The sequence below is a fragment of the Trachypithecus francoisi genome, unplaced genomic scaffold (genome assembly GCF_009764315.1).
Source record: "Trachypithecus francoisi isolate TF-2019V2 unplaced genomic scaffold, Tfra_2.0 Lachesis_group3, whole genome shotgun sequence".
Lineage (NCBI taxonomy): Eukaryota > Metazoa > Chordata > Mammalia > Primates > Cercopithecidae > Trachypithecus > Trachypithecus francoisi.
In genome coordinates, this window is record NW_022681468.1 from 129045938 (window position 1) to 129066620 (window position 20683).

At 40.6% G+C, this 20683-nt stretch overlaps 1 protein-coding gene and 1 long non-coding RNA gene across 3 annotated transcripts in view; one reads left to right on the forward strand and one right to left on the reverse strand.

The window, feature by feature from the left end:
• The window catches only part of RORA (RAR related orphan receptor A), a 753017-nt gene that overhangs the window by 524770 nt on the left and 207564 nt on the right, over window positions 1-20683 (forward strand). The window lies entirely within an intron of this gene.
• Window positions 1876-20210, reverse strand: LOC117070566. The gene is made up of 3 exons (XR_004431967.1): window positions 20080-20210; window positions 15630-15784; window positions 1876-2226 (listed from the first exon to the last, which is right to left on the reverse strand). It is a non-coding gene; the product is annotated as an uncharacterized LOC117070566 (long non-coding RNA).

The following is a 20683-nucleotide window of genomic DNA, read 5'->3' on the forward strand; positions in this document are numbered from 1 at the left end:
AAAGCAAAGTATTATTATTTCTAAGAGAGATGATACTTATTAGCTCTTTGTAGGATCATTAAGCAAATAGATTATACTTCCCTTTAGAGAAATTATCTCTCAGTTTTCCTATTTCTTACAGTCTGTAGAACAGTATATATATATATATTTTTTTAATGTTTTAATAATAAAAAAAGTCAGTTGGTTGGTTGATGAAGGGAATGGGGTGGATTTCTAATTCTAACCATAACTTCAGAAGCTTGTTTTTAAGGTCTTAGTTACCAAAAAAAATTGACACTACAATCACCTCTCTGCTTTTAGAAAATGCCCTTGTCTCCTTTATCATAATTACATAGTGAAGACAGCTCTACAGTTCTAAGTTTGTTCGTTTTACGGCCCTTTGCCCCTACAATTGTTGAATCCTTTGATTAAATCCCATTGTAGTTAAGTAACTGTTCAGAAATCATAGGGTCATCATTACACACATATTTGTGGTGATAGTCTACAAATTGATAATGTAAGTTATGAGTGGAAAATTTTAAATCCAAACTCCAGTCCACAGAAATTTCAGGGAAAACTCAACCCAATATTCATTTTATATTTGCCTCATTTTCCACATCGTGTAAAAATTCCTTATTTGGCATTTAATGCAAGCCCAGCCTTCAAATGAAACCAGTTCAGCATGCCCTGGGTTTTGGATAACAATAAAAACCACCTAGGTTTTTCACTGTGTAGGTAGGGAACTGCTCACTTTTTCTTTCTTTGTGTGTGTTTTTTTTTTTTTTCTGGCACAAAAATGTCATAATGAGAATGAGACTCTTACTAGGAGGAAAGCAAAACAAAACACAAAGCAAAATTTTCTAGAAGAAAACTCAGAGCAGACGTCTGCAGTGCTTCTGTGGGCTCACGAAAAGCATTGCCAACCCTCGGCAGTCACACGTGGAAGCTCATGCCAATCAGATCTTAATCCATTAAACTCATTCACAGTAAAATGTAATGTAGGTCAGAGTGGGGAGCAATGTGATGTCGTGTGCAAGCTCATTCACCATCCAGAGCAATATGAGTCAGGGGTGCAAATGTGGAGGACTTCAAGCCAATATTGTACAATACGGAAAGGTAACCATGGTCTGGAACTGAATCAATAACCAACAAGGCTTGCTGTGAGGGTCTCTAATATAGTATTCTGTGAATCAGTGCCCGTCCGACCTGGATGACGCATTTGAAGTACCCTAAACTTTAGTTCTATCTCTACATTCTTTCTATGGCGTTCCTGCTCATCTTTTTCAAGCTTTTATTTTATTTCCTTTTATATTTTATTTCATTCTGGGAGAAGGTTAACACTTCCCTCTGAAAGATTTAAGCAAAACCCAGTCAAATACTGTGAACAGTAGGGGCAAGGAAAAGGAAGACGACAGAAAACCTTGCCCAACAGAGCCCTGGCCATTGTTTTTATTTTTTTGCATTTCAGCTTCCTCGGCCCCACCCTCTAGGAGTGTGCCTCCAGCACCTTCAGGGAGCCACCCAGGCAGTATGACACCCAGGTTTGTGGGTTGTGTTTGCTCTTAGGATGGGTGTGATGCTGGGAGGGCAGCAACACCCTTCTCTCCTTGCAACCGCATGCTGGTGTGGCGCCTCCCACAACTCACCTCCAAACCAAACCATGAAAAAGCACCAGAGAAGAGCTGAGATGTAAACACTTCGGGAAAAACCTTAACTTTAGGCTTTGTCTATTTAAGCTTGGAGTGGCGTATTTTTGTCATGACTGTGTTGCCTAGAGTCAGAGGTAAAATTCCTTGAGGGTAATGAGGACTTTTAAAGCACATTGTGTTAGAATTGATGTTTTTTGAAAGCAGTTTTAGTAAACGATCCAAATCAAGTTCATTTTATTGTGCCCATCATAAAAGTAAAACAATACTCACTGTAACAATTATGGAAAAGACATAAAAGTAGAAAGGAAGAAAAATACTAGATACAATCACAGTTAAAATTTTGGTATGTGTCCTTCTAGACCTTTTTCCTTCCCTTTTTCCTTTTTTTTTTTCTTTTTTTCTTTCTTCCTTTCCAGTGCTCAAATATTTCTTAAATCCCAGGTACTGTGTTTTCAGGTGCAAAGATGAGGTATCCGGCAATATATTGCTCTAATCAGAACACAAGGATGTGTAAGAATGCACCTTAAATTACGCCATAGACTTCTCCATTCATGTCATCAGAAAGGATGTGTGATGTGAGCTGGCACCTTCTCAGTCCCTGAAATAACCAGAGAAAATGTTAGGGTGGCATCAACCTAATCGCTATTAAGAAGATTAAGCCTCCTAGCTCTAGTGGTAAAACCGGCTTGTGACTGTCCCCATCTAAGCTGCACACCCCCCAACCTTAGATCCACTGCTGATTAATCGTGAATTTGTGTGCATTAAGGCAGAGGGATGAACACGTGTGCCCCTCTGCTCCTCTCTGTGCATTCTATGTTCATTGAGGAACACAGAGCCAAGTGGGAATGTGGCCAGCAAAGCAACTGGCTTTCAGATGCAATTTTCTGTAACACATCTTAGTGCTATATTTGTCAATGGACTTAGGGCCTCAGAGAACTTTCCAAGGTGAAAACCTAACATCGCTTCCATGGGCGTTGAGGGTAAAGCCCTTAACCCTGCGACTTAATGAGAACAAAATTAAGTGCTTCTTTAAGCAGCTTAGATTTATCTTGTCAATATATGTGATGGGAGGTTTCTTTGTGTGCTTTAGAAAAGAGATTGTGTGTGTGTGTGTGTGTGTGTGTGTGTGTGTGTGTTAATCTGAAGCATCGTCTCCTTGCTCCATTATGTCACCATCCACACTGTTCCTTTATGATAGACAGGGTTCATCTATTCCCCTGCTCTAAACTTAATTACTTTGCAATTAATTCTTTGTTGAAAATAGCAAGGCTCCTAAACTCGGAACATCTCATTGTGAGAAAGGCTGTTTATGGATAGAGGTCAAGAGGACGTATTGGAATATTCCGCAGCACTGCCACAGATATTTTGAATGAAAATGGCAAGAGAGAAAAGGCCCATTCCACACAAGGTGACCATGGAAGAAGAGGGCTTCCTCCCACACAAACCGAGTTAAAGTCAGCCTTCAAGAATGAAGTTTTAAACGTAGCATCATAGAAAAATCTCATGCCAGTAATCTTAAGGAACTAACATTTTTAGGACCTACCATGTGACAACCACTTGCACATGCATTGTTTCAGTTAATCCTTGTAAAATTTTCCAAGCTAGGTAACATTAATACTGGCTTATAAGTGATGTGACTTACTAAGGTTGTTCTCATACCCTTAAAGGAGTTCATTCCATACTGGTCGTTGCTTGATGGTTTGCAGACATCAGATCCTTGAAGCTGGCCAGGAACGGTGGCTCACACCTGTAATCCCAGCACTTTGGGAGGCCGAGGCAGGTGGATCACTTGAGGTCAGGAGTTTGAGACCAGCCTGGCCAACATGGCAAAACCCTATCTCTACTGAAAATACAAAAACTAGCCAGGTGTGGTGGCATGTGCCTGTAATACCAGCTACTTGGGAGGCTGAAGCAGGAGAATCACATCAACCCGGGAGGCAGAGATTGAGGGTGCAGTGAGCCTAGATGGCACCACTGCACTCCAGCCTGGGCGACAGAGAGAGACTCTGTCTCAAAAAAAAAAAAAAAAAAAAAAGATATTGAAGCTGAATTACAACCCTATGAGAAGGGTACCATCATTATTTCAGTTTCACAGAAGAGAAAGCCGAGGCTTTGAGAGGGTAAGTGACTTGCTCAATGTTCCACCGCTGAGAAGCACTGATCCCAGCCTCAAACTCCATCATCTGCCTGTGCTCTCAGCTATAATCCTAGACTACCTCTCTCAAAGATCTTATCTATATCCGCTACCAGCTTGTGAAAACTACCTTTTAGAGGATTTCCTGCATGTTAGTTGATCAATTAGGTGCTCCTCGGGAGGATCTCAGCCAGAATTACAGAAGTGTGACCTTTATGAGAAGTTGCTGTTGTCTTACACTATTCCAGGCCTTTGAAGAGTCAAAGACTGATGTAGCAGCCCCTGATAACCTCCCAGCCTCTTCAAAACACTGCCTCCTCCCTCTTCCCTTCCGACATCTGAGCTCACTGGTGAGCATGTTTGCAATACGGAGGGAGGGGGCACCATCCCTCTCTCTCGTATAGAAACCGCATGGGTACACAAGGACAAGAGCAGGAAAAATCACAGCAGACCGATTCAGGGACAGGGCACTCCCCAGAGCATGTGCTGCGGGTGGAGGGCCCGGGCGTTGTCAGAGTTCTGCATGTGGTAGGTGATGGATAAATATTGTGGTGAGTGATTGAGCTAGTGAATGCATTCTCACAGTTACAGGGGAGAGCAGAAGCAGTACATCGGTGAGTTCCAAATCCTTTGCTCACCGTACGCTAAATTGAGAGAAACTGAATCTCCAGTTAGACGTTTCTCTGTGAGATCCTGTGAGATACTGACTCACTTCCTCCGTAAACTTCTCCTAACTTCTTCAGTCCCCTTTGATCCGTGGTGGTTCTTGCCCATGTGAAGCTTTTGTTACAGTACTTCTAGGAAGCTAAGGCGTTTGCATAAAGCTGTACATTTCCTGAAGGCACATTTGATTCATTCAGCAAATATTCAAGAGATATTTTCCAAGAAGCTATTATGTGCCAGACACAATGGCAGGGACTTAGGATCAAGAGATAAAAGATATTGTCCATGTACTTAATTGGAAGAAGGGATGTTCTATATTCTTTGGGAGGGAAGATAGTAGGAGATAAATGTACATGGTGGGTGTAGTGAACAGACAAGTAAACGAGAGAATGGTAAGTGCAGAGAAGAGTAGGCCACCTTTGGATGATTTTTTTTTTTTTCGCTCTGTCACCCAGGCTGGAGTTCAGTGGCTAGATCTCGGCTCACTGCAAGCTCCGCCTTCTGGGTTCACGCCACTCTCCTGCCTCAGGCTCCCGAGTAACTGGGACTACAAGCGCCCGCCACCTCGCCCGGCTGATTTTTTGTATTTTTAGTAGAGATGGGGTTTCACCGTGTTAGCCAGGATGGTCTCGATCTCCTGACCTCGTGATCTGCCTGCCTCGGCCTCCCAAAGTGCTGGGACTTTAGGTGATTCTTAAAAGGTGCCTCCTTCCTCGGGATAGAGGCAAACCCAAACCTGGGCACATGGCTTGGCAATTGGCTAATGAAACACATCCCCACCCATCCCTTCACCCATGACCGTGGACTGTGACCAAGCTGCACAACAGACCACAGCAGGCTGGATTAAGGATGTGCTAGGGAGAGACAATCAGTATACTCTGGGTGTGATGACAAAGTGAAGCCCTGCTTTGAATCTTGAGGATAAATGGGAATTAGCCCAGTCAGGAAAAAGGAAAGAGCATTCCTAGAAGAAGGAACAGAAAAAAGCTTGGAGGTCTTTAAAAACATGGAACATTTAGAAAGCTATAAAGGCTGAGAAGCCAGGTGCCTTTCTTCATTAAGTAACTTCCTTGATGCCTTGAATACAGCATGATGTTGGGGAAATGTTTATTGCTGATGAAATACATCAGTGAAAAGATTCCTGACTTTTTTCTTGCTTTGACTGCTGGGCTGTTCTTTCCCCCTCATGAAGTAGAGGATGAATGTAAATTATACTCATCCCCGTATCTTTGAGAAATGAGTTAAAAATGTCCTTTGGATTCCTGTTTCCTATCAGTGGCATGAAAGATTTCCCTCAAGCGTCATCACATTGGCTCTGCTTCCTCCAGTTTCTGCAAAGCTAAGGATTTCAAAGATTGGGGGTATGGTCAGACAGGATCAAGGGTCAACTACCCTGCTGTCCTTCTCTTTAAGGAATGCATTGCTGCTGAAAATCGTGTCCCGTAGTACCTCTGGGATGGCAAATGTCCTGGCAAAAGGTAGTAATAAAGAGGGGTTGTTATATTTTAGACACTTTTGAATAGAGTGGTAAATTGTTATTCAAATCTCATTTGATGGCCAGTGTGCACATTATTCTTCCCATGCTCCAGTTTTTTCCAGAAAATATGTACCTCCTCTCCCCCACTATTTCTCCTAATGAGCACAATTCCCGTATCTGGGCAGGGTGGACCTCTCTGCAAAGAACTTTCTGTCTCTCTGACCTCCCTGGCTTTCCTTCTGGACAAAAAACAGAAAGCTAGTGGAACAATCTCAGCAGTGTCATTTCATGTTCTATATGTGTACTTTGTCTGAAATCAGCAAATGAAGCCCTCTTAGCTTCTGGAATATAATCCTAATCTAAACAAGCTTGTATAAATAGCATAAGGGGTCTTTTTTTTTTTTTTTAATAGAATCAGCCCTATTTGGAAAACTCTTGGTAAATATTAAAATATCACAAGTAGTTGTTGTGGCAGGCAAAAACTAAATACAACAAAGATAAAAGTGAAACTTCCTGTTATACCAGTAATCTGTTACAGAAAGTGTTAAATATAGATGCTACCATACTGTGCTTCTCTTACTATAATCCCCATTTTACAAAGAAGTCAGGAAACTTGCCCAGGTTTACTCAGTAAAGACAAATTTAAGAAATAGATGCCCCAAATCTCAATGGTTGGCCTCATTTTCTAAAGAAGAGGTGAACCAACTCAGATTCTACATGTAGATTTTTGGGGCTAGAATTTGGCTCTAAGCCTTTTTGATAGTCCTGATTTTTTTTTTTTTTCCTGACACAACAGACACAGTGACATACCTCTTGTGAGAACAACGAAAGACATAAGATAGTTGGTGTGTTGTTTAGATTCAAATCTTGAGAAGTGGAGTGAAATAATTTATGTACAAGCTAAACTAGAGCAAGAAAAAAGTATATTTAGGTACTTTTATTTGAATTTTTAAATTAAATATAAAAAGTAAAATTATAAAAATATTTTTAAGTATCGGTGAGTATGTTTTTGGAACAAATACAGTCCTCATAGGCATGCAAGCAAAGGCAGAAACCATAAATAAAAGATTACTAGGTTGGATATTTTAAAGAAGATATTTATAGTAGAATTATTTTTAATAACCAAAAAGGTAGAAATTACATAAAGGGCTATGATTATCAGTAAGTGGTAGAGCTAGTTTACATACACAAGAAACAACCTAAACAGAATTTAAAAGAAAAACTGGGGAGAAAAACAACATATGATTAACTATACAGAAGTCTTATAAATTAGTGAGTAGTAAAGGACTAATACCACAATACAAAAATGAGCAAAGATTATGAACAGGCAATTAACAAAAGAGGAAATACAAAAGTCAAGAAGCTTAGACAACAGAAACAATTTTTTTTTTAAATGCAGACAAAACAACATCATAGATAAACGTAGAAATGTCAATTTTAAAGGGACACCTTTTTAGCCAATTAAATTATCAGGATTTATTTTTCATGATAAAGTTCTGTGTTGGGACAAGTGTACACTAATCTAGGAATTATAAATTGGTAAACACTTTTTCCGGGACATGATATCTATTCAATGCTTTTTAAAAGTTAAACTTTCAAGACTGTACTTCCAGAAAAGAAAATAAACACAAATGCCAAAAGAAATCTATGAAACAAGGATATTTATAGTAGAATTACTTTTAATAACCAAAAAGTAATAATGACATAAAGGGCTATGATTATCAATAAGTGCTAGAGTTAATGTAAATTTTAATTCTCTCCTAAAAACATTTAAAATATTTTTCTATATGTCCTACAGTGAATATATAGTATTTTCAGTATTTATGATGATGTAGCCTTCTTAAGAAAGATATTGGAGTGCTTTCACAGTGCCATATCAACAAGGGGCAGGCATGGGAGTGGTCGGCCCAGTAATTTATTTTATTGCTGACATTACTAAGAATTGTCAGCACAGGGTCACAATGAAAAGCAAGCCAGCTTTTAGTGGGGCTTTTTTATGGTTTTTAGGTCATTGCCTGCACACTCTCACAGCATTCCCCATTCTTGAAACTTGACTATAGCTGCTGATGCTCCTGGAAAGAAGGAGGCACAGAAAACATCTCAGCTGAAGCATGGAGTATATATAAAAACCACTTGAAACTGATACTTGATATAATTTCTACAATAAAATACGGAATCACTTCATAACTACAGACACGGAAGCATTTTTTCCAGCTTACCCACGTGATCCTGCTTTAAGTGTAGCATGGCATCATTTTCCCTTTGTAGGCGTTTATTTTACACACATGTGTGGGATACCCACAGGAGCCTTGTTTCTCATTATTATATAGGAACTTCACAAGCAGGAGTGTTGTTGGCTGACTGAGAAGTATAACTCTGGGTTTCTCTCCCGGAGGAGCCGTGAATGAGATACCATATAATATGAATGGAGATCCCCTTAGGCACCCTATAAATTTATTATAAAGCACTGGATTTTGAAATAACAAAAATAACATACAAAATTTGAGGAAAGTATAAAAATTAGAAATTTATGTCTCTTCAGGGTCACCCTAGACCACAGATTCTACTGAGTAACTGGCCTGATTTTGTGAACACAAGAGCAGGCATTATTTTATGTAGAGCAGGCAGAATTACTGCAATGTGTGAGTGGCTCTGAAGTTTCCAGTGTTTGGGGAAGAAAAAAAAAAGGAGACTTGAAGGAAATAGCAAATGTAGATGACTCTGCAGGTTAAAGGAAGAAGAATAGATGGTTCAATGAGGTTCTGTTCACTTTTAACATCCACTTTGTAAAGGATCCTTAAAAAGGTTATATTTAGGGTTTTGGCTGTACTTGGAAGAAGGGAGGCTTCACTTGAGCAGCAGTGTGGTAGACAAAGCATCTAGCCTAGGCTTATGGCTTTTGAAAAAACAGTTTGTTGGGGTATATGTAGCTCTTTCCTCTAGATGTTTATTCCAATGGGCTTGGCATTTGGTTATCTTTTAAGGAAGTCATAAGCAGAGGTAACATTTGTAATGTAAAATTACTCGAAATTCTATAAAAAGCAATCCATAGCAATTGGCATTGCTTTTAGTTCATGAAAGCTTAACAATCTCTCGCCCTGTTTATTGTGGCAGCCAGTGAAAAGTGAGAGCAGAACATAGACCTCGTTCAGAAACCAGGCCCACATTTTTGCTCCCCTTACAAATCCTTTAGAATCCCAGAAAACAGTTGCCCTCTTTCCGTTGCCCACCCTAAATGCAGGTGATATTTACCTATTACATCAGTTTAATGAGCAGGCCATCTCACACTCATTATTTGAAAAATGATCAGAAGAATCAGGACTGGGTCCTCCGAGAATATAAATGCCTCTAAGGCTATATCCATTTTAGGAAAACCAGGTCTTTTACCTTTGCTCTGGCTTCACCTCAGCATTTTCTTCTACAGCAGAAATAATGCATTTAGTCATTTCAGAACACTGGTTTAATGCATTAATAATTGCAGGTGCTTTTCCTAGAATTTTGGCTCCGCAAGTGTTTCACAGTGAGTGGGTCAAAGGCAGCAAGCAAGGGTCATATAAAGTGAGTATTTTATGAAGCCAGGATACATTGCAGTATAAGCAGAAGAACCCAACATAATTAAAATAAATGAGGAATACGAGCCACGTAGACTGTCAAAGGCGTATGTGGTGATGTGGTGGTGCGGTGGGCTGGGAGAAAAGGAGCAGAGAGTGGAAAGGCATTAAAACTATAGGAAATCGGAGAAAATGCTGGCCTTCTGTTCTTTAGCTTCTGGAATTACGGAGTTGTTATGTAATCCAAGCCAGCAGCTAGAGGGGATTTGGCTAATAGTTAACTTAATTTTTCTGGAATGTCTTTTTTTTTTTTTTTTTTTCTGTAAATCAGCCTGAGTGGAAAGAAAGTGGGACTCTTGTTAATGAATCAAATGGCAGGAAGGACCAGCTGGGAGGACCGATTCCCCCTGGATCCTATACATATTTTACTCGGCTCCGTGGCTGTACTTGGAGTGCAGGTTAAATGAATTGTTCCCATTAGCAAGCTGATAGGACAACTCCTTTAGATGAAGGAGACTCTGAACTTTGAATGTCACCGTGAAGAAAAGAAAGTGCTCATAGAAAAGTTGACAGTGCCACTTGTGGCAGGATTTTACTGTCATTGTGAAAACTATATAAAATGATGACTTACAGTAAGGCTCAGAGTTTCAGCATAATATATAATAATAATAAGACTTCTGTCAGCTTGTAAGTGATGTAGGAGTTCTTTGCAGCCTGGTGGTTTATCTGTGGCTTGGTGGTCGTGGGAGCAGTGCTTTGTGCCAGACTTTCTGGCTGAGGCCGATTCATCCTGTGACTGATGCTCCTGACTGAGTCCTGTTCACTCTGATTAGTCACTTTTGCCTTCATTTGCTGGAACTAAAATCCTGAAAGTTTACTTGCTTCCTCCGTGTACTTTCTCGAGCCATGTTTAAAGCGCCCTTCAGTAAGCCACAGGAAGTATAGCTGTGGAGGCGTTGGGGTGCGGGGCAGGAATCATGAAAAATGAGAGTGTTGCGCTGGCTGAAAAGTGCCTTGCGTCTGAGATCAAAGCCGTCTGACCCTCATCGGTATTAGCATCAGGATGATGACTTGTTTTCTTTGTTCTGTTACCTTGGAAACTGAGGCACGGGTTTTATGTATGTAAATAAAGAGTAACAGGATCCGTTCTCTTCATCATGTGGCAGTTGTAAGAATTATTTGGAATATTTAGATCCTGTAACAGGATCTGGTGAAATGCAAGTGAAAAAAAAATCAAGATGTTTGTAGGAGGAAATGTATAAGCAAGAAGAGGTCCCTGTCATGTACATACTTGGATGGATATTGGCACTCTCAAAAAAAGTCAACAGGGTCTCAAGTGACCAAAGATGAAAAGAGAACATGCTAAGGGTTGGGCTAAGTTAGTATAGCCTGCTTTCTTTTCAGTGTCCCTAAAACACTTTTTGCTCCTGAAAGCTTGTGGATATGAAGACCAGCGCTGGGGCTTCCCTAGGGAGAAGAGATGGCTTCTAGGAACGTGGGTGGGGCTGATGCAACATGTATGGGCAGAGTGGATTTTGGGTCACTTGCAGAGGCTTTGACTGGTACTAGAATACGTAGGCCTTTCCTCCTAAGCACCATGAGCGCAGGGATCATTACTATCTTGTCTGCTGTTGTTTCCCCGTCACCTAACATAGTGCCTGACTAACACGGGGCAGGGCAAGAACAAACGATTATGCAGTCAACCAGGGCTAGATGGCAAGCCTGAGATTTCATAGACAAATAAATCCCATTTTGCGCTGAAAGAGCAAATTGTTCATACATTGTCCATGAATGAGGTATTCAAATAATTTCAAGCTCCTTTTGGCCCTGTAGACCTGAATTTAAAGAGATTCTGGGACCAGTTAGTGACAGCTCTGAAATTAGAGGTAACTAAAGCCACCTTACTGCAAATGGGTTGATTTCCCCATTTATAAAGGCCTTGAGAGTGCTATTTTCACATTATGTCGGGGAAAGCGAAGAGAAGGGAACGCTTAGCTGTGTGTGCAGGGTTGGTCCACGTGCATTTGGATAATACAATATCATAAGGGTCCAGTCTCTCACCCTGGCAGTGAGGAGTGTCCTCGAGGTTTGGGCGAGGCCTCTCCCGTCCTGGATATATCTCTTACTCGCAAATACGAGGTGGCTAGAACTGAGGGGCAGTTATGTGCACAGCAATACACCGTCGAAACTCATTTGTCAAATCCAAACTGCACCAAATGAGAAGGGACCACCAGGATGTAAAGTTAGGAGAGCCTATTGGTGAAAGAGTTAATGCTGCAAGGCATGGAGACCACAGGGAGCTCTTTGAGCCAGAATTCAGATGCTCATCTTCCATCTTTTTGCCAGCTACCCTTGGCTTTTGATGTGGGCATGGGAGGAGCACTTCAATCACTGGGCCAATATCGATGAGGAGGAGGAAACAAGTTTAATGGCCACTGGAACAAAAACCTTTGACTGAGCTCTGACCCAGCTCTGCCTTACAGGGACCATTTGACCTTAAACATGCTCCTCCATCTTTCTGACACCCAATTTCCTCACTGAAAAATGGATCCAACAATATCTTCACTACTTACATCGCAGAAGGAGATGAGGAAATCAGAAAGTAGATTGAAAACGTGCTGCCAACTGTTTTAGTTCCTGTAGCCTTGTAGTATAATTTGAAGTCAGGTAGCGTGATGCCTTCTGCTTTGTTATTTTTGCTTAGGATTGTCTTGGTTATAGGGGCTCTTTTTAGGTTCCATATGAATTTTAAAGTAGTTTTTTCTAATTCTGTGAAAAAAATAAATGGTAGTTTAATGGGAATAGCATTGAATCTATAAATTACTTTGAGTAGTATGGCCATTCTCATGATATTGATTCTTCCTATCCATGAGGATGGAATGTTTTCCCATTTGTTTGTGTCCTCTCTTATTTCCTTGAGCAGTGGTTTGTAGTTCTCCATGAAGAGGTCCTTCACTTCCCTTCTTAGCTGTATTCCTAGGTATTTTATTCTCTTTGTAGCACTTCTGCATGGGAGTTCATTCATGATTTGGCTCTCTGCTTATCTACTGTTGGTGAACAGTAATGCTTGTGATTTTTGCATATTGATTTTGTATACTGAGACTTTGCTGAGGTTGCTTATCAGCTTAAGAAGCTTTGGGGCTAACACAATAGGGTTTTCTAGATACAGGATCATGTCATCTGCAAACACTTTGACTTCCTCTCTTCCTATTTGAAAGAGTGTTTCTTTCTTTCTCTTGCCTGACTGCCCTGGCCAGAATTTCCAATACTGTGTTGAATAGGAGTGGTGAGAGAGGGCATCCTTGTCTTGTGCCAGTTTTCAAGGGGAATGCTTCCAGCTTTTGTCCATTCAGTATGATATTGGCTGTGGGTTTGTCATAAATGGCTCTTATTATTTTGAGGTATGTTCCATCAATACCTAGTTAATTGAGAGTTTTTAACATGAAGGGATGTTGACATTTATTGAAGGCCTTTTCTGCATCTCCTGAGATAATCATGTGGTTTTTATCTTTAGTTCTGTTTATGTGATGAATTACATTTATTGATTTGCATATGTTGAGCCGGCCTTGCATCCCAGGGATGAAGCCAGTTTGATCATGGTGGATATGTTTTTTGATGTGCTGCTGGATTCAGTTTGCTGGTGTTTTATTGAGGATTTTTGCATCAATGTTCATCAGGGATATTGGCCTGAAGTTTTCTTTTTTTCTTGTATTTTTGCCAGGTTTTGGTATCAGGATGATGCTGGCCTCATAGAATGTGTTAGGGAGGAGTCCCTCTTTTTCAATTGTTTAGAATCGTTTCAGAAGAAACAGTACCAGCTCCTCTTTGTAGCTGTGTGGATTTACAGCTGAATTCTACCAGAGCTACAAATTCTGGTATAATTCAGCTGTATATCCGTCTGGTCCTGACCTTTCTTTTGGTTGGGATCACTTAGACAGTTTAAGAGAGATTGAACCTCTTTTTAACGTTTTCTAGTCAGCCCTTACTGGCTTGAATTGTTTAGTATGAAAATTTCAAACATGAATGCAAAGAGGGGCAACAGTGGAATGAACTGCCCTGTACCCAACACCCAGATTCAGCCTAACCAACATTGTCACACTTGCTTCATCTATCCCTTTTTCCCTTTGCTAAAGCATTTTAAAGCAAACCCCAGACATCATATCATTTCATCTCTACATATTTTAGCATGCATCCTGCTCAAAAGTAAATGCCCAGTGCTCTCACATTCTCCCTTGTTTCCTTTACAAGGCTGCTTAGAAATATTTTGTGATTGTTACTGTGTTCTGTTTTCTGGACCTGCTATGTTGCATGAACTCATTTTTCCTTTCTGTAGTACCTCATAGACCTGCCATGTGGTCCAAAAGAGTATTAGACAAGAAATGATGCTGCACTGTTTTATTTAGGAAGAAAGACCCAAATAAGTAATAATAATAATAAACTAAGTATTTACAATTGAGATTATGCAAATATAGAACAAAGCTATCTTTAAAAATAAAATATATATATTTTTAAATCTGGCAAAAAGAGTTTTGCCAAACTACTATTCCAACTCATCCCAGCTTAATTCAATGGCAATGGCATGCTGACTTTTATTATAAAATCACTTTGAATAGGGGAGAAATTATTAAACTCAAGTTAAACTCTAAGCTGTTGTATCTAAGAACTATGCATATTGAAATCACTGTTTCCAAAATAGCTTTCTCAGTCTCAGAAATGGGAGAGTCATCCTGAATTGCCATGTAGGAGAAGCCAGCCACACAAGCCCGGCTACTTGCTGTATGTAGCATATAGTTAACTGGAAAGCTTTCTGTAGATTCTTTATTATCCCAGAGCCAGTGTGAGATTAGTTTTACAAGTTGGGTTATAACCTTTACAGCTTCTGGGTTGGGGATCTGCTAACAAGATCATAAAGATCTTTCTAACAGATGAGGCATGCATGCCCTGTGTTCAGCTCTGGTAATGACCAAATCAATTTTATCACAAGTGTTTAAAAGTGCCATTTTAACTTTTCTATTGATTGCCTGACCTTTGCTTTGGGTCCTGGGGTTAGCGTGTGTTCTCACCCCTCTCACTCTTTGTACGTAGCCTTCCATTTTCTCTTCAGCTGTGCAAACCTCTCTTTAGGTGTCCCCCGACTTTCTCAGTTAGCACTTGTCCCACCCTCTATACTCCTCTTGTCTTCTCTACGTACTTCCAGGAGCTTTGGAGTCACTATTGGTAAACTAGATGTGTGGCTTTCTGGAGTCAACTTCATTCACTTAACAATTTTTTCTGATCTTCATTCAACAATGTTTTGTGAGTATCTATGTGCCAGGTACCATTCTAGGCATCACAAATACAGTGGTAAACCAAGGATGGGAAGTACCTGCTTCAAGAATTGAAATTGTTGGGAAGACATACAACTGTATAATAGAATGTCAGGAGAAGGAAACTATTGTGAAGATACAAAGTAAAGCAAAGTGGAGAATGGCGAGAGCAATTGTGGCTAAGCTGACTGGGAAGCATTCTAGCAGGAGATGAGAGCTGAGCAAAGATCTGAATGGACGTGAAGGAGACCTGCGGAGAAGTGGAGGGAAAGTGAGACAGGCAGAGAGAACTACAAACAGAAAGGATGTGAGTCTGGAGCAAGCTTAGAGCTTTAGATAAAATTTAGGATGGTTAGTGTGGAAGAATGAGATGGGTGAGACAGAGAGAGAGGGAGATACTAGGTTGGAGAACCAGGCAGGCTGGATCATGTAGGACCCTCTCAACTGTGGAAGGAGTTTGAGCAGGAGACTGATGTGATCAGATTTATAGTTCAAAAAGTCACTCTGGCTTACATGGAGCTTCTAAGTGAGACTAGTGAAATTGTTACTGGGTCCAGTTGAGGTGTCCTGTGTGGTAACAGGAAGACTTCAACACGTCCAGGCCTCAGAGCCCACAGAGCCACTCCTGTGTAGGGTGCTACTTTTTGATCTGCTCCTAATTGGCTGGCTGACTTGGAACCAGTTGCCTAATCCCTCTGAGTCCCAGTTTTCTGTCCTTTTTCAGGGAGAGGCACAATTTCTTTAGTCTATTCCAGATCTAACATTTGGGGATTTTAATCTATAAACTAGCTATTTCCTAACCCTGTGTATTTGTTAGGGTAAAGGTTGAAAACTATTGTAGCAAACAGACTCAATAACACAGTGACTTACATGAGGTAGAAGCTGGCTTCTCTCTCCTGTGGTATTAGAGCCAGTGGAGGCTGCCAAGGAAGCTCTGCTCACAGGTCCTATCTGGGTGCTCTCTCCTGTCTCCAAAAGTGGCCTTGCCCACATGGCTGGAGCTGGGTTATGGCCTTATCCAAGTTCTAGTCCATGGGAATAGAGGGAGAAAGGATATCCAGAGTGAGCAGCTTCCTTTTAAGTGACATGGAAGTTATATACACCCCTTCTGGTCACATGTCCTGGTAAGAATCTAGTCTTGTGGCCATACCCAACTGCAAGGGATTCTGGGAATTACAGCCTCTAACTGGATGGCTACGTGTCCATCTAAAGCTTGACCGCCCTGGAGGAATGGGAGAATGGATTTGGTGGGGTAGCAAGAAAACAGCTGCAGTCTGTTTTTGGAAGATCCCAGAGTATTACCGCCAGGCACCTTATACTTATAACATTTCCTGGACCTTTGTATTAATTTCATGGGACCGTGGTAACAAAGTGCGACAACCTGGGTGGCTTAAAACAACACAGATGTGTTCTCTCACAGTCCTGGATGCTAGAAGTCCCAAAATCAAGGTGGCAGCAGAGCCTTGCTCCCTCTGAAGGCTCTAGGGAAGAAGTTCCTGAAGCCTCTCTCTCCTAGCTTCTGGTGGTTGCTGGAAATCCTTGGCATTCCTGCCCTTATAGCTACGTCATTCCAGTCCCTCCTCTATCTGCATGTGGCCTTTTTCTGTATGTGTTGTCTGTGTCCCTGAATGCAGATCTCCCTCTCCTTCCTCTTATAGTAGTAGTCATTAAATTTAGACTAAATCTAAATACTTAGTTCAAGTATTCAGATGACTGGCCCCTGGACCAGTATTACTTCATCTTAATTATATCTATAAAGATATGATTTCCAAGTAAGGTCACATTCGCAGGTATCAGGAGTTAGGACTTGAATGTGTCTTTTTGGGGGATGCAATTCAACCCATTACAACCTTTTTAAAGTTAAAATGTAATAAAAGAAAAATGGAAAAAGAATAATTTATAAGAGAAGAACTGTGCTAGTTGAAATCAATCAAAATATAACAAAGTATATCAATCTCAAAAAGAACCCATAGTTTATTCTGAAGTTCAAGGCCACCTTCGTGTTGCAAACCAAGGACATATGGGCCTTTTTTCCTTCCCTTCTCTATAGAACAGTCCAATGCATTCCTGTAAGATGCATTGCCATCAGATAACATTGCTTAGATAATGGAATTCACTGACAGCTGACCACTTTCAGCTTTGCACTGCCTATACGTTTTGATAATCACAGCAGCCTTATGAAAAAGGTATCCTTACTTCCATCCTACAGATACTGAAACTGAGGCTCCAGCTAAGTAGCTTGCCTCAAGTGAAATGACTAGTTGGTAGGTGAAGCTGGGCTTGCAACCTGGTTCTTTCTGACTCCAGGGATCCTCCTCTTTACGTTACAGGGCACTGAGTCCTGGAGATTTCTCAAGGTGTCCTGATGAAAGAGCTGGCTCCTGTCTTGAGGGATTTGTGATCAGTCTGTGAGGTAGCACCTGTACTGCAGAGGTCTCCCCAGGCCTTTGGTTGCTAGTATGTGTTGACACTGTAGTCATATGCCCTACAGTCATTGGAGTAAGCAAACACCTATCTGGTAGCTAAAGGATGGTGGTTTTCCTAGGAGTCAAAAGTTGTTCCATGTCAGCCCCTAGGTCTCTCACTACATTCTAGAGCACTACATAAAATACACGCACTAAGCAAGGCTTATTTTTCAGCCCTTTATCAGCATGCTGGTTACGATTACCCTTTTGGCAAGTATTATCAGATTATCCATCACCATAGGGCCCTCCTGAAAGTAGCCAGCTATGCTATCGCACTTTCACTTCAGACTACACAAAGGGTTCTCTAGAAAAGATAATGCAATTAGTACTTGCTATAGGCAACTGGGTCTCCTAACAGTCACAGAGAGATGTTTGCAATATTAAAAACCAGTATTTGGTCAACATTGCCATTCTTTATTTCATTTTATCTTCACAGTAACCTTGTGGAATATTTAATATTAATTTTTCTTTCTTATTATTAAAATTTTATTTGTACAGATGTATTATCGAAATTTTAGAAAACATAGACAAAGGAAAATCAGTCATAATTCCTCCACCCAGAGAAAACCATTCTCATTAATTTGGTGTATGTATTTTTTGTCTTTTTTCTATACATTTTTGTTTTCATTTTTGACAAAATGGTATACTGTGCTTTGGGACTTTGAATTTTTTTTTTTCTCGTAATGCAGCTGGAACATCATTGTCTGTGATTTATTTTTCTTTATTTTAATGATGGTAGAGTATTCCATTCGGTAAACATATCATGCTTTATTTGCCATCCTCTACTGCTAACATTTGGGTGTTCCCTTGAATGTTTTGCTGATATAAATAATGTTATGATGAATCTTGTGTATATTCATGATTAATTCCTACAGGTATATTTCTAGTGGTGGAATTTTAGAATGAAAGAAGAAATCTTTTTCCTCTCCTTTTAGTGATGAGGAAACTGAGGCTTGGAGAGATTATCTTGCCCCAAATTATATAGCTGGGAAGTGGCAGAGCTAGGAATAGAATCCAGATTTCCTGACTCTCAAATCCTATATGAGAACATAGCTTATACAGCTAATCTAACAATACCAAATTTTTCTTCATAAAATCTGTGAATGCAAGGTAAGTAGGTTGTTGTTGTTTTGGAGACAGAGTCTCATTCTGTCTCACAGGCTGGAGTGCAGTGGCACAATCTCTGCTCACTGCAACCTCTACTTCCTGGGTTCAAGTGATTCTTGTACCTCAGTCTCCTGAGCAGCTGGGACTTCAGGCATGCGCCACCATGCCCGGCTAATTTTTTTGGTATTTTTTGGCAGAGATGGGGTTTCACCATGTTGGCCAGGCTGGTCTCAAACTCCTGACCTCAAATGATCTGCCTGCCTTGGTCTCCCAAGAGAAGTATCTTGATGGCTACTTCCTTTTCTTGAGGTTTTATCCAGCAATCACCAATCCAGACAAACTCTCTAAAATTCTGTAATCAGAAGGGAGTAGAGAGACTACAAATAGTAATGATCTATGATTTCCTAATTTATAATTTAATCCGTTTCTCATGCATCTTCTTCAAAATGTTAATAATATTGTTACTCTAAGAAATTATTTATGGACCCATGGTATTCTATATATTAGGGAATAACTGGTCACCACCTCTCTACTTTTTTTTTTTTTTTTTTTTTTTTTGAGACGGAGTCTCACTCTGTCGCCCAGGCTGGAGTACAGTGGCCGGATCTCAGCTCACTGCAAGCTCTGCCTCCCGGGTTTATGCCATTCTCCTGCCTCAGCCTCCCGAGTAGCTGGGACTACAGGCGCCCGCCACCTCGCCTGGCTAGTTTTTTGTATTTTTTAGTAGAGACGGGGTTTCACCGTGTTAGCCAGGATGGTCTTGATCTTCTGACCTCATGATCCGCCTGTCTCGGCCTCCCAAAGTGCTGGGATTACAGGCTTGAGCCATGGCGCCCGGCCCACCTCTCTACTTTTAAATATTTGTTTAATACTCCATTGGATCCTAGGCCTTTTACTGTTCATCTGATCTGAGAGTGAGTCTCATTTCCTCCAAATTTAGAACCGCATTTCCATTGTCTCCACTTTGGCAGTTTCCCTCTCTTCTCTAGGTGATTCAAGACATGAGTGAATGCATGGGGTTGTTCCTTCCTTCATCATAATGTAGTGATACCCTTGGTCTATCTCTGTTTCTGCCATCAGTAGCAGACTTTGTTTTGGGGGGAGCTGCAGACCAGGTGATATTTCTTCAGTCTTTACTTGCCTTGACTTGGTATGCTGACCAGGATCTATGGTCGATGAGATATGATTTAGGTTGTCTATCCAAGGGCATGATACATGCAAACTTCCCATAATGTCTGACTTGCTTTGGGGCCAGCAACTCCATAATCTTTGGGCCATCCTTATCTGACCTGTTCTGGTAGCTTCGACTTTGGGGACTGTAGCTATAGCCACATCCAGGCAAGTCACCCACAGACAGTTCACGTCCGTACCTGCCCATATGAGTGGCAAAGATAAACAGATTTAACAGATTACAGAGGCACATAAAGTAAAGCATTTCTGGAAAAGCATTGTGAAAGCTGCTGATGTTTACCTAAGCTGAATTATTCACTTATAAGATAAAACTGCTCAATTCTAGAAGGCTAAACTCAAAGTGTTGATACCAGTTCACACCTCTGCCCTCAGAGCTCCAAGATCAAATTTAAATCAACCAGGTAATATCTAATGGATAGCATCATTTTCCATACAGACACTCAATAAAAGGAAATCAATTTGGAAAAATAAGGCTTCTTACGATTCTTACTATACATGAGTACTAATCATTACACTGGGGCCAGTAAATAACAAGAGAAATTACCCTCCTTACGTACGGACTTTTCATAGTGCATTGAATAGTAATCTCTGAGAAGACGGATGTTTCCCAAATAAGTTTTGTCTGAAGATTTCTTTCTCAGATAGACTGATGGTCTCTTTATGTTCCCTTTGCTGGGGAACCCGGAATGAGGCTTTGTCCTTGGAACTGTTTTGTTAAAGATAAAGGCAGGACTTGAAAGAGGGCATACTTCTGGTCTGCCTGTCCAAAATTAAAAGATATTTCTGGGCACTAATGTCAGAAAATATGACCTAGAGATGGAGAGCAATCACAGATTTTTTTTTCAAATTCAAAAAACTGGAAAAATTCCTCTTATCCATTCCCATAACCATTTTTCAAACTAAAATGGAATTTTTTTCATGGCGTCTAAAGCACCTTGGTTGGTGAAAGAGCTGAAATATTATTGCCGAAACAGCTCAACCTAGGCTCAAATCGAACATAAAAGAAACCTCCCATTACAGTATTATTAATGTTCATAATTAGTATATCTAAATGATTTTTAAAGGCTTTTTATGCAATTACAAAATCTTTGATTGTCGTAACATTGCTAATGCTTTGATGCCTTCCACGTGTTGTCCTTGGTCCCTGCAACCCTGGCACAT